Here is a 14,973-nt window from a genome sequence, read left to right on the forward strand (position 1 = left end):
CTTAAACACCGAGGTCAAAGGAGGCGGTGTTTTTTTGTATCCATGAATTAAGAGTGATTTGGCCTTCCCTCCAGTGGCCTGACAAACACAGTCATGCATACTGTCACATGTTTGTCTTATTCTAGCTGTCACTGAAACTCTGCTAAGAAAAAAACTACTAATCAGTTCACAACTTAATGTGGTACTGGTAAAAATCGGAGTAAATCAACAGCAAAAACAAGCAAAAAGAAGAAGAAATGATCAATACATCACTGCAGTGCTCACTGAGCCTCAGGTCCTGAGTGACCTCATTAGCAGCATGGTCTCTTTGTACTGTGGAGGAATGATAATTAATACGTTAATCATGCTTTTTTCCAAACAATGGTAGCAAACACTCTCTTTAATTGGGAAACATTATTCTCTTATGTGACTGTAAAGTAAATATCTTTGGATATTGATACAGTTAAGGGCCTGAACAACACAAAGACCAAACCATTCACAGAGGAAATGATCTGCAAAATTCATTTGCAAACTCATGAGAATTTAAAATAAATCCAGACTATATCAAGCAGTGCATTTGGGAAAAAGAAAAAAAAGGGCAACAGTTGAAAGAACAACATTCAAGTTCCTCTCTTCGTTCCTCTTAACCATGATGAAATAGGCAGCGTCACTACTGATGTCATTGACCTGATCACGCCTGTTCAGGCAAACACTTTTCTGAACTCACTAGAAAATAGGCCGAACACACAAAAAACATCCACATAGGAATTTGTCTCACTCTCACTTCATACGTAATATCTTCAAACCACTGGAGGTGTTGTATTCATGCATAAGCCAGATCTATATTATATTAAAATAATCGGTTACTGGTTGTATTATTTATGATTGAATGGTGCATGTTTGGTTTTTTGGTTGTTTTTTTGTAAAGCTTGACCTCAAACCCCTTCACGAATGGCCACTGTTCAGAGATATTTCACCTGACAGCTTCAGCAAATACAGCAGAGGCAGTCGAGACAAAAGGGGATGTGAATGACAAAGGCAATAATCTGTATAGTAAATTGTGTTGATACTTAAAAAGGACCAAATATCGTCTGATATTTGACGTCATAGTAAAAAGTATAACTACAGGGAGACAGGTCCAAAAAGCAGAACACCACAATTTCCTTATTCTGATTTCCTTTTTGTATTTTGGTATTCCTATTCCCAGCGTTAAGCAACGCCATCATAAATCCACTTTCATCATGGCATGTTTGCAACAGCGACAGCATATGAAACACAAGTAGCGCAGCCCCACCCTCAAAAAAAGAAACAAACAAAAACAGAAAAAAGCCATAAAGTGCGACTGAGCTTTGTTTCTTTGCATATGTTGCTCAAGGCTGTAGGTAGTAGACAAGTTTGACAGCAAACACAAGCACCTCTGTGCTGCTCTTTTATTAGACAAGTTTCCACTACAGTGATTCCAGCTTTCATTAAACAGTGGTCAGGCCTTTGCCTAAAAAGGGTTTTCTTTATGAAGCATAAGCAACAATACAGACAAAGCAAAAATATGTCCAAGTTTACAGTCGAGGCAGCCCAACACCATTATGTTTCATGTATTTCCATGCCTCAGGGATGCAGCTTTACCCTCCCACAGCCATACAAATTTAATTTGTATGGCTGTGGGAGGGGACATATTATGCCCTATTTCTCCAAGTTAAGTTCCATAGTGTCCTAATGAACATGTCTGTGACATGCTTTGGTCAAAATACAATACGGATGAAGCACCACTGCAGTTCAATCACCCTGTCAAAACAGCCCTGTTCAGAACGCTCGGTTGATCTCTTTAGGTCCACATTTAAAAAAAAAAGCAAAACGAAACTTATGGGACAGGAAATGACATCAGCCACAGATGCTACTGGGAGCTAACAGCAGTTAGCATTCGGACAAAAGCAGGCTCTGGCAGGCACATTGCCGTCATATATAACATGTATCCACTGGACAGATAAATCCTCCGAGACTGGAAGTTTGTGTAGAACTCTGTGGTGCACTGTGGAGCCAAGAATAGAACTTTTCGTGGACTTCCGATTTTCTGATACTGTTGCCCTCGCCAGCACTCTCGCGTGTTTTACGGACAAAGCGGAGCTCTGCGAGACAACAATTCCAGGATTTTGGGCATTGTGACGTCCCAGTGAGTGCGGAAGTCAACATGGCGCGTTTCATCTCCTGTACTTAGACTGAGGAGGACCACAAAAACAGGAGTGAGTCATCTTTTTCCACACTTTGCTGACCGATAGGGCCTCCAGAGTCCCAAATATAAGGATTTAAAAGATTAAAAAGTTGATTTAGCATAATATGTCCCCTTTAATTTGACACATGTGAGAAATGTTTCATAGTGACAGAAGTATATCTGCAATATCATGTCAAGTCAAAGACTTATTGCCATTCTTGATGTAAAGACACGACTGATTGGAGTTCCGTTAAGTTTAGCGGGCTCATGGGCACACAACACCCTGGCACTGTGGCACCCAAAGCAAGAGAACCCACATAAGCTGGACCAGTTAAAATGGAAAACCAACAAAGAGGGAATGTGATATGCAATGTGAGGCCTGCTCCTATCACAGGGAGCAGGCCTCGCCACAGGGAGTTGATCTATGTTGTCATTTTTCCCCCAAGGTCTCACTGCTCTGTGTTGTTCGGTGCATGCGAGTGTGCGTGTTTCAGTTAACGTAGGACCATTCCCCAAAGGGGTTAACAATGGGCCAATTCATTCTGCAGTAACAAACGCTCCCTTTAGCAAAGTGTGCGAAGGAGCCGACATTACATGGAAACTGTAAAACAGCAAGTGACGATGCAAACTGCTGTAAAAATGTGTCGAGGATGTTCAAGTGAACAAGTTTGTACTTTTTTCGTCTGGGATATCCCAGTCTCCCAACCGTTGGATAGGTTCGACTGCAGGGGAAAACACTAAGCTTTGTGTCTACATGTGTCAGTCTGTTTAAATGATTGTTCATAAGAAAGACAGGAATAACCGGCCACTCATGAGAGACTTGTGACAACAGGGAAAACACAGGCAGGAAGAAAAAGTGGCTTGGCTGGAGTGCTTTTATTTGCTCCAAGCAAAGTCATTTGTTCTGACATGACGCTGCAAATCTGGAGGACAACTTGGTGTTTTAAGGGCTTTGCACATTTTTAAATGCAATTTATACACAAAAGATTGTGTTTGGCTTTTGGCAGTCATTCAGCTTCTGTTTGGTTAAATTCATTAAATAACAATTTAAGTCTCATGTAAACATGTAAATGAGTTCTCTAAACTCTAGCTCAAAGGCCGGATAATGTTTGCCAGCTTCCCACTAATGACCACTTAAACCTCACCAGGATTAACCAATACAGATGTCAGCCCCACTCTGCTAATCTTTGTCTGTCACACTCTAAGCCAGAGTGCACTCCACATGTGTCTGCACATATACTATGGAAGTAAATCTGTGCCATCTGAGTTTGAATTCGAATTTTTAACACTGAATTTTTTTGCATCGAAATTAGACTTTGAATTTTTTATTTTTGCCATTAATTTTTTTTTCAACGTTGAAATAAATTCAATGTAAAAAAATTCGATGTCTCAAAAAATTCGATGTCTCAAAAAATTCAGTTGCAAAAAATTCGATGTCTCAAAAAATTCAGTTGCAAAAAATTCAATGTCTCAAAAAATTCGATGTCTCAAAAAATTCAGTTGCAAAAATTCAGTCGCAAAAAATTCACTTTCAAAAACGTCAGTTAATATCCAGGTCACCAGAGAGAAGCAATCGATCCCTGTTAAATTATACTTAAGATTAATTGAGACAGGGATCGATTGCTTCTCTCTGGTGACCTGGATATTAACTGATGTTTTTGCAAGTGAATTTTTTGCGACTGAATTTTTGCAAGTGAATTTTTTGAGACATTGAATTTTTTGCAACTGAATTTTTTGAGACATCGAATTTTTTTACATTGAATTTATTTCAAAGTTGAAAAAAAAATGAATGGCAAAAAAAACAGTGCTTGAAATTTGATGGTTTTTAAAATTCAAAGTCTAATTTCGATGCAAAAAAATTCAGTGTTAGAAATTTGAATTCAAACTCAGATGGCACAGATTTACTTCCATAATATACTTGTATCCTTGTCTGCTCAAAAACGTGCCGTTAATATTTGGTTGGACATTGACTTCAGTCCATCATACTCGAGAAGTGTTATCTGTGAAATGCTAAAGGGTGGCAGTTGGCTTCGAGCACTGGGTTTCTGGAGATGTCTGCCCCACATCTGGTTGTACTTCATCTGTGCATTCCATCTTAATCAAAAACACACACATACAGTAAAAAAAAATGCCCAGTAACACATTTACCATCCGTTCCTCTGAACCCCAGGCATCAAGCAACATTCCTCGTATTTTCTGCACCGCCTCTTCATTAACTCAAAACCAACAGAACTAAAATGTCAAGCTCAAAAAGTTAAACAACCGCTTGCAAATCCCAGAGAGCACAGTTCAAGATACTGCCCACATCAACTCTGTGAACACCCACCAAAGAGTAGAAGGCAAAGACAGACACCAGCCAGCAGTGTTGATGACCATCGGGAGGGCACAGCATTTCATCTTCTGGCAAATCCTTCACAATTAAATGTCAGGAATAATTAAAGAGCATGTCATAATAATACAGATGCTCAACCAGTCCTGGATTGGTTAACTTTGGAGTAGCAGAGGAGTCAGTGCCCAAGATTAGAAAAAAATATAGTTCAAGTGAAAGAGCAAGAACAAGGTTTGAATTGAATATTCATTCTAAATTTTTAAAGCATGTTTGATGTTGGTTCATAAAATACAGCCTAGGAGCACATCAGACCATTTGAAGTGGTTCAGCAGAAGACGCACAGACGGCCGAGTGATTTGGATAAAATATATATAACTGACAGATATTGTGGCTGTGATTTGACTCAGTGGTTTAGAGAAATTAGAATAGAACAATCAAAACTTCAACTTATATATTAAAATTGTCAAATTGTGCCACTTCAAATGACAAATTGTATGTGAAAATTAATAATTGTTCGGCACTCCAAGTGTGTCATGTAATGTTCACACAAAACAATATTTTTAGGAAAAAATGACAAAATGGAAGCTTTTTTTTTAAGGTATTTTCACTTAAGATTTCATTCAAGGTCTGAAAACCTTGAATGATATTGATTTAAACGTGCCATTATTTGCATATTATATTTTAGTGACGCACAGAGGGTTCCAACAGTCGCCCCTCCACAGAGGTCAAAGGTCAAAGAACTGACAACGAACATGACACCAGGCTCACTCACTCACTCACTCTTTCAGAAGTACATTTAACAGAACATCTGCTGGTTACACACAACATTTGCACTTATTTTAACATTCATTTACTTATTTTTTTTAATAGGAATGCATTGAAGGCAGCACATCTGGCTGACATGTGAGCGTTTCCGTTGAGCCCTTGCTCCCAAAAGTGCCAGCATGCGAGACTCACTGGGCTCAGCGCAGACAGCAGACGACACATTAGACCGAGCTCAAATGCACTGCTGGAGTGACTGGAAATCACAGCCACGGCTCAAGATCACCAACTCTCTGTGTGTTGACCTTACACTTGGACTGCTGAATACGCACAATGGGGGAAAAGGGCTGTGGGGGCCCAAAGAGTTAGGAGGGTGGGAGGTTGGGGCGGGCCCCTGCATGAAGTTTAACTTCATATTTATGATTGATAATTCAGTCTAATAAATGAGTGTAAATAAATAAGATGAAATAACTTATAATGGTTTCTCCCTTTAGGGACCACCACAGTGGAACAACTGACTTCTGAGCTTTGTCCAATATATATATATACACTAACCCTCCTCTGCACGAGACCAACCCATCTCAACCATAACTATCTCACTTTATTTCCAAACTGTTCAACCCGAGCAGTCCCTTGAATAGGTTCATTTCTAATCCTGTCCATCCTGGTCACTAGGAAGCTGTGGTCTCACTACCATCTAATCGAGACCTTCCCTTTCACTTTTGCTGCTATCCTTCTGGCAACAAAAAGACAATACACGCAAAACCAAATGAATGTCAGTTACTACAATAGCACAAAGTGACTGAGGGGGGGAGGAGCAATGCAAAAAGACAATAGAGAATCATGCAAGTGACCACGGGAGACACAATGGATTGATCTGTTGGCAAACATGCTGCTATCTGACTTTTGATGACGATAATGTTTTCTTCTGAATTAGAGCTGAAACGATTAATCATCAATCGATTACTAAATTAACCGGCAACTATTTTGATAATCGATATGAAACTTTTTTTTATGATTTATGATGATTAAAACAAGATTTCTGATTGTTTCAGCTTCTTAAATGTGAATATTTTCTTGGTTTCTTTGCTCCACCACATAAACAAAGAAATCATTCAATGTTCTCAAAACAAGACTTTCGAGAACATCGTCGTTTCCAGCTTTGACAAACACTGATCAACGTTTTACGACATTTTATGGACCGAGCGATTCATCGAGAAAATAATCGACAGATTAATCAATTACGAAAGTAATCGTTAGTTGCAGCTCTATTCTGAATGTAGTCTAGAACAAAAACAAAAGTTGGCTCTCCTCCACTCAGCTTGGCACTTATGACTCCATATTAGGGACTTCACAGTTAGTGCAATGCTCCAGTCTGTATTGTCACGCCCACTTGAGTTACACTCACTCTTGCGTCGCAGTGAAAATAAAAAAAAAGATATCAAAGGCATGTGTAGCGATGCAATATCCTTATTTACTCTCGCCGGCCATTTTTATCTGATATCTGAATGCATCCTCTCACAGGCGTGTAGGCATGAAGCCATGGACAAACACAACCTGCTGAAGAATGGGGAAGACAGGTGATTTAATCGACTGCGGTGTGAGAGGAGAGTGGTATGAAGTAATGAAAAGGCAACAGTAACTCAAATAATCTTCAAATAATAAAAAAGTACCCTGATGAAATACAGCAGCAGATAACAACACAGGGGCTCACTCATCAGGTGTCCAGTCCAGTCCTGTCTCCCTAATAAAGAGGCCAGTGAGTGTGTATTCATGGCTACCTGGACTCAATCAGGTAGTCAGTAAACAACACAGAAACAAATTACGGAGTCAAGCTTTAACATGTGCACGTTATTTCCGTGTGGGTTTCATGTGCCACTGCGCCCTGTGAGCTGTGGGTCCGGTCCCCGGAGCAGCAGTGGACGGCGACAGCATCAGTGTCCAGTGACTGACACCAGGTCGGTTCATCCGTGTGAAGTCAGGTATTCAAAACCCGTCCACGCGTGGTCTCTGACAACTAACGGGCGCGTTAATGACAGCGGAAGCGGAGCGGAGACGCTTCGCAGTGAGGCTATAGTGACGGAAGCGCGGAGCTAATTCACGACTCGGCTCTTCACTCTTCAGGGGTAAAAACAAACCGCTCCATCCAGCTTCGCGTCTCTTTGTCTCGACACGCCACGCCACGCCACGCCAGTGCCGTTCACTCGTTCACTCGTTCACTCGTTCACTCACCGCGTGTGCTTGGGGGCTCCTGTGAGCTCCGGTTGAGGGCTCGGTTCGGCGGCGTGAGCGTCAACTCGGGCGTCCTTGACGTGTCAGTAGTCGGACGTTAACCCAGCAGCGGTTCAGTGAGCAGCGGACAAACACCAGCGCAACTGCTGGATGTGATGAAGATGAGCCTCGAGCAGCCGCGCATGCGCACGACAGAGCGGCCGCTGTGAGCAGCAGCACAGGAATCTGTGAGGCTGCCACGGTGCACGTGCGTGGGGACCAGTATTATGATAATAATAATAATACTATTATTTTTGTAATAATTATTATAATAATAATAATAATATGGAGGCCAAACAAACTCACAGATTTTACAAAATTAACCATTGTATCTCTACCATAGCATCTCTTTAAGCAGAGCCAGAGCCCAAAATGTTTTTGTTAAAGCGTTTCGTAGGTTGTGGAGTTGTATCACTCTATAAGCTAGTGTCCATTGAATCAATTTCCTGTTGACCTTTATCCATCCATCCATCCATCCATTATCTACCGCTTTATCCTCCACCGGAGGGTGTGGGGGGTGCTGTGCCTATCTCAGCTGACATAGGGCGATAGGTGGGGACGTACACCCTAGACCAGGGGTGTCATCTCATCATGGTTGCCCTCAAAGGGCCAGATATAACTGTAAGACAGCATAAATGTGACTAAATGTAAACGCACCCTTTTAGAAAAAGACTTTGAAGCACGGGTGATTTCTTCAGCCACAATAAAGTTATGTAGCTTTCACTGGTTATGGCGTTTGTGAACACATCCTGCTGGCTGATTTGGTGTTGGATGGATATTATGGATATTTCTATCTCAATTTCATTTGTTGCAAGATGCATATACAATGATACACTGCAAATGACAATACTGAGAAACTTCCTGCTTGAAAGAGTAGGTCCAGGCCCAAACTAGGGTGTGGCCATTTGCCTCTTCTTTAAGTTACTTTACCTGTTTAGTTAGTGTTTGTTTATTGAATTCCTGATCAGTTTAGATGAACAGAACAGAACAGGGACCACACACGTTGATAGTTACCTTCACTCTCCTCATCACTCTGGAAAACAAAGCAAAATCAATAGTTACAATCATTTTCAGTGCAAATACACTCTTAGAAATAAGGGTTCCAAAAGCATCCTTCTACAAGGGCTGAGGTTCTACCTGGAACCATTTGCTTCTTTTTTGGTAACACTAATGGTTCCAGAGAACCCTTTAAAACCCCTTTCCTGAATAAAGGGGTTTAAAAGGGTTCTTGGTGGAACCCTCCAAAAGGGTTGCAGGTGGAACCTTTATAAACCTTTACTTTTATTTCTAAGAGTGTAGCAGAAAGCTTCATGTCAGGATATATAAAGTTTAGCATTTCATTATTGCAATTTCATGACATTTGTCACTCGTTTCCCTCACGCTGCTCCAGTCTGGAGTGTGTACACACATCTGTGCTCATTTTCACAAGAATGTTTCATGTGAAAAATGTCTTTCTCTGTCAACTGAATCTGGGCTTGGATGTTATTTTTATCCGAAGTTGTTCCAAATGCTGCACACACTCCCGTATTATACGAGACAGCGTCGAGCTAAATAAAACAAAGTTTGTTTAATTAACATTCCATCTTTCCTCCAATAAATCACACGATTGTGACGTAACCAGCTGACCTGTAAATACGCTTGGATCTTGGATCTGGACGATCACCAGCGCTCAGAGAAAAACAAAAGATGGACTCTTGGAAAATGATCCGAGCAACTCCTCGACCTCTGCAATGTGCTTTTGTTTAAATGTCGCAGCCAACGGGATTTTAGATGAAATGTTTCCTGCTGAGTCCGTTTGTGACTATACCTCTGACACAGTGATGTAGGTAGAGAAGAGTTTTGTGTGTGTGTGTCTGTCAGAAGTTTGACGTACTGTGTGCACGGTTTATCTCAGAGAATCTCCTCTCAGCTGTTGGAGTCTCTCCCCGCAGGCGACGGATATTCTTCACAATATGTGTCTGCCCTTCTGCTCTGCACCAGGCAGGAAGACCTCACTGTTTAGTTACTGGGTTTACTAAAACAATAAACAGTATGTGACACACACACACACACTCCTGTTTTGCTGCTTCACTCCAGACCTTGCAGCCAGCGCAGATAAGGGGGGTGGGAAGAAAAAGAAAGATCTGGGCGGGGTTTTTAAAGAGGAAAAAAATAAAATCAAGGAGGTGGGAACTAAGGGGAAATTGGTAATGTGAGCCAGATTTTGTTTAGCTGGAAATTTTGGGTGTTAGGTAATGTGTGCTGAGAGTGAAAACAGAGTTGATGTGATGGTCGCTGCTCTCTCTTCACAAGAGGAATTTTAGGTTCTGGGAACAACATCTTCATCGTCATGAGTCCGATCACAACCTGAAAAGCTTTGAGACCAGTTTTGAGACAGACAGAGAAAACATCTGTTTCTCTCTCTGCATCCGTTTCTCTCTGTTTGTTTGCTGCATTCTTGGAGCATGTTGCTCCAAGAATGCAATCAAACTTCTGATCTAACTATAATTTGATCAGTTCACTACGTGCACAAATTAACAACTAAAATATAAGCCGGCCAGTTAACTTACGGTCAGTTGTCGCTAATGGGGAAACTTAGAGTTGGCAGAAATGCAAACATCTGTTATGGATAAATGAAAGAGTTTACTTTTGCTTTTAGTAGTTGTGTAGTAGTTAGCTCTGGTGGATACAACATGGTCTAAACCAGGGGTCACCAACGTGGTGCCCGCGGGCACCTGGTAGCCCGCAGGCAGCCAATACGGTGCCCGCGGGCTCACTTTACTTCACCTCACTTGCATGTCTCCGTATGATCGCTCAGTAAAATATGTTTGATATTGTTTATAAAAACTGATAATCGTTAGGAGTAAGCACTGGAATGAATGTGTATGCAGTTGAATGCATAATATTAATCATTTAAATGGTAAACAAACAAAAAAATATTATATGGTAGCCCTCCATATTATTTTTTACCCTTAAGGTAGCTCTCTGTCTCAAAAAGGTTGGTGACCCCTGGTCTAAACACTATTGGTAACAGACTCAGTTTGCAAGATAAAAGTATAAATTACATTTACATGACAACAATCTAAACACCACAAAAGTGGCGTTGCGTTCCCACTTTTTATTTCGCGTTTGGAGCGAATAGCGTCTTTGGGTGGAAATCTGCATGCACACGGTGACGCTAGTGTGTGAAATTTGATGTAGTATGCATGCCAGGTGGCTAGGTGGCACTGTGAAGCACTGCCATACACCAACACCAGGAGCGTGCGCATGGCATGCGTTGAAAGTTCCTTCTACTTCTCTCTAGTAGCGCGAAGTAGCCCACAGTTAAGCAGCTACGGCAACTTGAATGTCCGACTGATGGATATAACCCGACATGTTGTTTGGCTGTACTGCACATTGCACATTTTCAACCCCGCGTCGGTGGAGCGTTTTTAAGAGTGGAGGGTGGGTTCATTTTTTTTGCGTTTTTAAGCCCCAAAAAACGCTGTCGCCGTCTAAACGAAAGGCACATCTGATAAAAAAAAAATGTTTTTTGTCGGTTTCACCCTGCAGCGTTGTCGTGTAAAGCTAGCCTTAATGTCATGTAAACAATGTAGTCTGACTAAAAATCAAGCTGGTATTAGTCAGATTAACATACCTGGATAATGCAATTCATAGTCGGATTACTGCATGTATACGCTTAGTCAGACTTGGCGTTCTGTTCATGCTCCTCATTGGTTTTTGACCAGGAAATATTTTTGGTTTTGTATTTATATAGTATAGTATTGATGACCACTCAAAGCTGCTTTACACTACAGTTCCCATTCACCTATTCACACCCATTCACTCACACTTTCATATGTTTCTCTATCACTCATCTTTCATACCCACTCACACGCTCCCGGCACAGCCGTCAGGAACAACGCAGGGTTAGGTGTCTTGCCCAAGGACACATCGGCTTGTAGACTAGCGGAGCCAGGAATCAAACCCACAACCTTCGAGTTGAAAGACGACTCGCTCACCCACTGAGCCACCGTCGCCAAACATGTCACAATACATATCAGTCGGACTAAGGCCTTAGCTCTATTAAACTGTGCATGTAAACGTACTGACTTGGAGAACAACTCTGCATCTTTGGCTTACAGCTTCCTGGAAAAGGGCAGACCAGCCTACTGAAAATCAGGAAGTGACCATGCATATCGTCAAGTGGAAAATAGAAACGCTGTTTCCTCTGAAGTCTGAAGAGGATTCATATAGTGACGGTGCATATTTCTGAGCCAGGATGATGTAATGGTAGAATAAGGGTGTGTTAGTGCTTGTGGGTTAGGGTTAGGCTTGTTCAGGAATGGTTTGCTTGCACCCTGTAAGCACAAATGTCACCTCTCTATCTCAAAGGCTAGACTTGTTGGAAATGAAAAGAAAAATAAATCAAGAAAACACAAAATATGACAGGGCACAAGGCGTTACATATCAGGGGTATCGGACTCACATGACCTGGGGGCCAATGAGCGTCTCGTCTGGTCGAGAAGGGGCCAGTCTAGAAAAAAAGGGGGGGGGGGGGGGGAACAGGAGTGAGTGGACAATGAGTTTAGAATTATAACACATTGTCCAAACAAAATGAAGATATTTATGCTGATATCTCACGGAATCTCAAAGTCAAATTGTTTGTTTTGGATGTATATTTCACTATAAAAGCACACGAATGATGCAAAATAAATTTATTCATGTGGAAAAACTTAGGGTTTACTGTGTTTTTATGTCTGTGGGTTAAAAGTGAGCTGTAATTAGTGATGTCCATAGTCTGAGTTTTTAGGTCAGAACCTGGTTCAACTTCCAGTATTGATCTGTTTGCCTTGACCACACTGCTACAGAACTCTTTGTCCCTCAGATAGTCAGCGTCTGGTTTCACAGACCCTCTTACCTTTGTCCCACTCGCATCTGCCTACATTTAAAGTTCAAACAGTACTAAAAGTATTCATTTCAGACATTTCTGCAAAATGTATGTGGAAGTGCTTCCCAAATACAGTACTGTGAAAAAGTCAAGTGTAGCTAATGACTATACGGTGAATTAAGTGTCAAGTATTTAAAGAGCATCACATACACATGTTGTATTGACCGCTTGTAAAAAAATATAAGACCAACTTTCAGTCACATCATTCCAATGATCACAGGTTTTTACTTAATTACAAAACTAAGCCTATAACAGTCACAGATAGTGCTTGAATACTAATGCATAATGGAAATAGACTGCCACGATAATTGCATACAAATAGTAATGAACACATTTAGAGATTTGGTTTCCACTGATTTCCAAATACCAAATATTCAGAATTCCAGAATTCCAATTCCTTGCTTAACCCTCAATCTTAACCCTCAATCTTAACCCTCAATCTCAAAAATGTGCGCTCCCTCTAGTGCAAGTGCTGTCCCGATTCTCAGAAAAATTAATTTGAGGGGCAAGTTTAAGGGCTGTATCGCCCTCAATATTGAGATTTTCCGAGACCACCCTTGGGAGCAAGGGCTACCCAGAATGCATTGCGTGTTTTGACCGAACAAAGATGTCGCCGAAAGCAGCGAAACGAGTGCGATACAAATTAAGTATTTTCTTTGTTTATAGAGATATAAAAAATATGAAAACCATTGTATTATCTTAGTTTAGGCCCATATTATAGATTACTGACGTCATTGTTGCGTAACATTTATTTTTCTTTTACGATCTTTTGTCAATAGCCGGTGTGAACAAGCAATCGTTTGCTATGGTTTACTTTTCAATAAGCCGTGGTGTGTGGTTACTGTCAGCTGAATATGTCCGTGGTTGTGGTATTTGTATGAGATAATCGTAACGTAAATGTGTTCTTCTTCTTCTTTTTTTGGAGTTGACAGACTGGACGCAGCTTTCACGTTATTCTGCCCCCCACAGTCTGAAGACGTATCTGCATATAAGGGGTGTCCCATTTCTAAGTGACAAAATAACCCTCAACACTTGGTTTTGAGGGCCAGTTAAGATGAGGGTTGAGCTTGAGGGTTAAGATAGGAATTGGAATTTGTCCCTAACTTAAGGTTTCTCACTTTTATTGATTGGTTAGTTGGTGGTGATGTTTAACAGCAGTTGGCGTCCATAATGTTGCATCGCGTCTAAATTCTTCATAGGTCATGTTTATAGATCACTGTGTCGCCGGCCAACACTGGTGTCCAAGTATCAAATAACTTCTGTATCGTTCATAGATCACTGTCTACGTGATCGATAAACATAGACATATTGGTGCATGTTTACTACAGGTCAAAGATTGCAATGTCTAGTTACTGGAGCCGACACTGGAATAAAAAAATATTAAAAAAAACATGAACAGCTCAGGAAATCCTGGCAGTAAACCTGTGGTTTCCAGCTGCTGTAAAACAGAAGTCATTCAAGTGATGCCAACTGTCACTGAACACCACAACAGATTGCTGACTTTATAGTGGAAAGGAGATAGTTTTAATTGCATGGCGGCACAAATGGCCCATTCAAAGGCTGCAACGACCAAACAATTAGAAAGTATATTGAACACTCTTAAAAGTTACACTCTGGACCTTCAAAGAGATTCTGGTATTTTTTTGTTGATACAATCCTAATCTTTTTGAGGCCTAAGTCATATTCACTGTTTTTATTGGACATGTTAAAGTCGATCTCCATGAGAAACAAGTCAACTTTCATGTTTTGTTTTTGTTTTTTTTATAGAATTTTATTTTATTAATTTCTGTGGGTTGTCGTAGTAAGGTACCAGAAAGTACAACACAAAAATAAAAAACATCAATTTCAGGATTTCATCAAAATCAAAGTTACATCAATGTTACAGTTGCATGTTCTCCCCGTGTGTGTGGGTTTTCTATGGGTTCTCCGGTGTCCTCCCACAGTCAAAATTGCCAGATTAGGCAAATTGGACACTCTAATTTGACCATAGGTATGAATGTGAGATGCTTTGTCTCTGTGTCCCTGTGATGGACTGTCCAGGGTGTAACCACTTTTTCATACTATGTCAGCTGGGATTGGGACCAACCCCCCCGAGACCCTCATTCATGTGGAAGATAAAGCGGTAGAAGGATAGATAGATGATAGTTATTTTACAGCACAGTCTTGTTGGCAGTCACATTCTTTCTCTCCACTAATACTAAGAGAGTTTCACAGCTATATCAGAGTGGTTAAAATTGAATGTCCTTCCACTTTATTCTCCAGGAAATTCTTCTCTCAAACGTGAAATGGGAACTGGTTAATAACAATGGCTGCCTTAAATAAAGTATATAAATCTTACTGCACCTCAAGACATCGGCTCTGTGACCTTGTCCGGATAATTGTCACAGATACCTGATTCAAGATTCAAGAAGTTTATTGTCATGTACGCAGTAAAACACACTTCGCTGTTCTCCCAAGTACCAGCAAAAACAAACTGAACTGAACAAGAATCAGACGCCATGCATTCATATATAAATC

The sequence above is a fragment of the Microchirus variegatus genome, assembly GCF_963457635.1.
Source record: "Microchirus variegatus genome assembly, chromosome: 9".
Taxonomy (NCBI): domain Eukaryota; kingdom Metazoa; phylum Chordata; class Actinopteri; order Pleuronectiformes; family Soleidae; genus Microchirus; species Microchirus variegatus.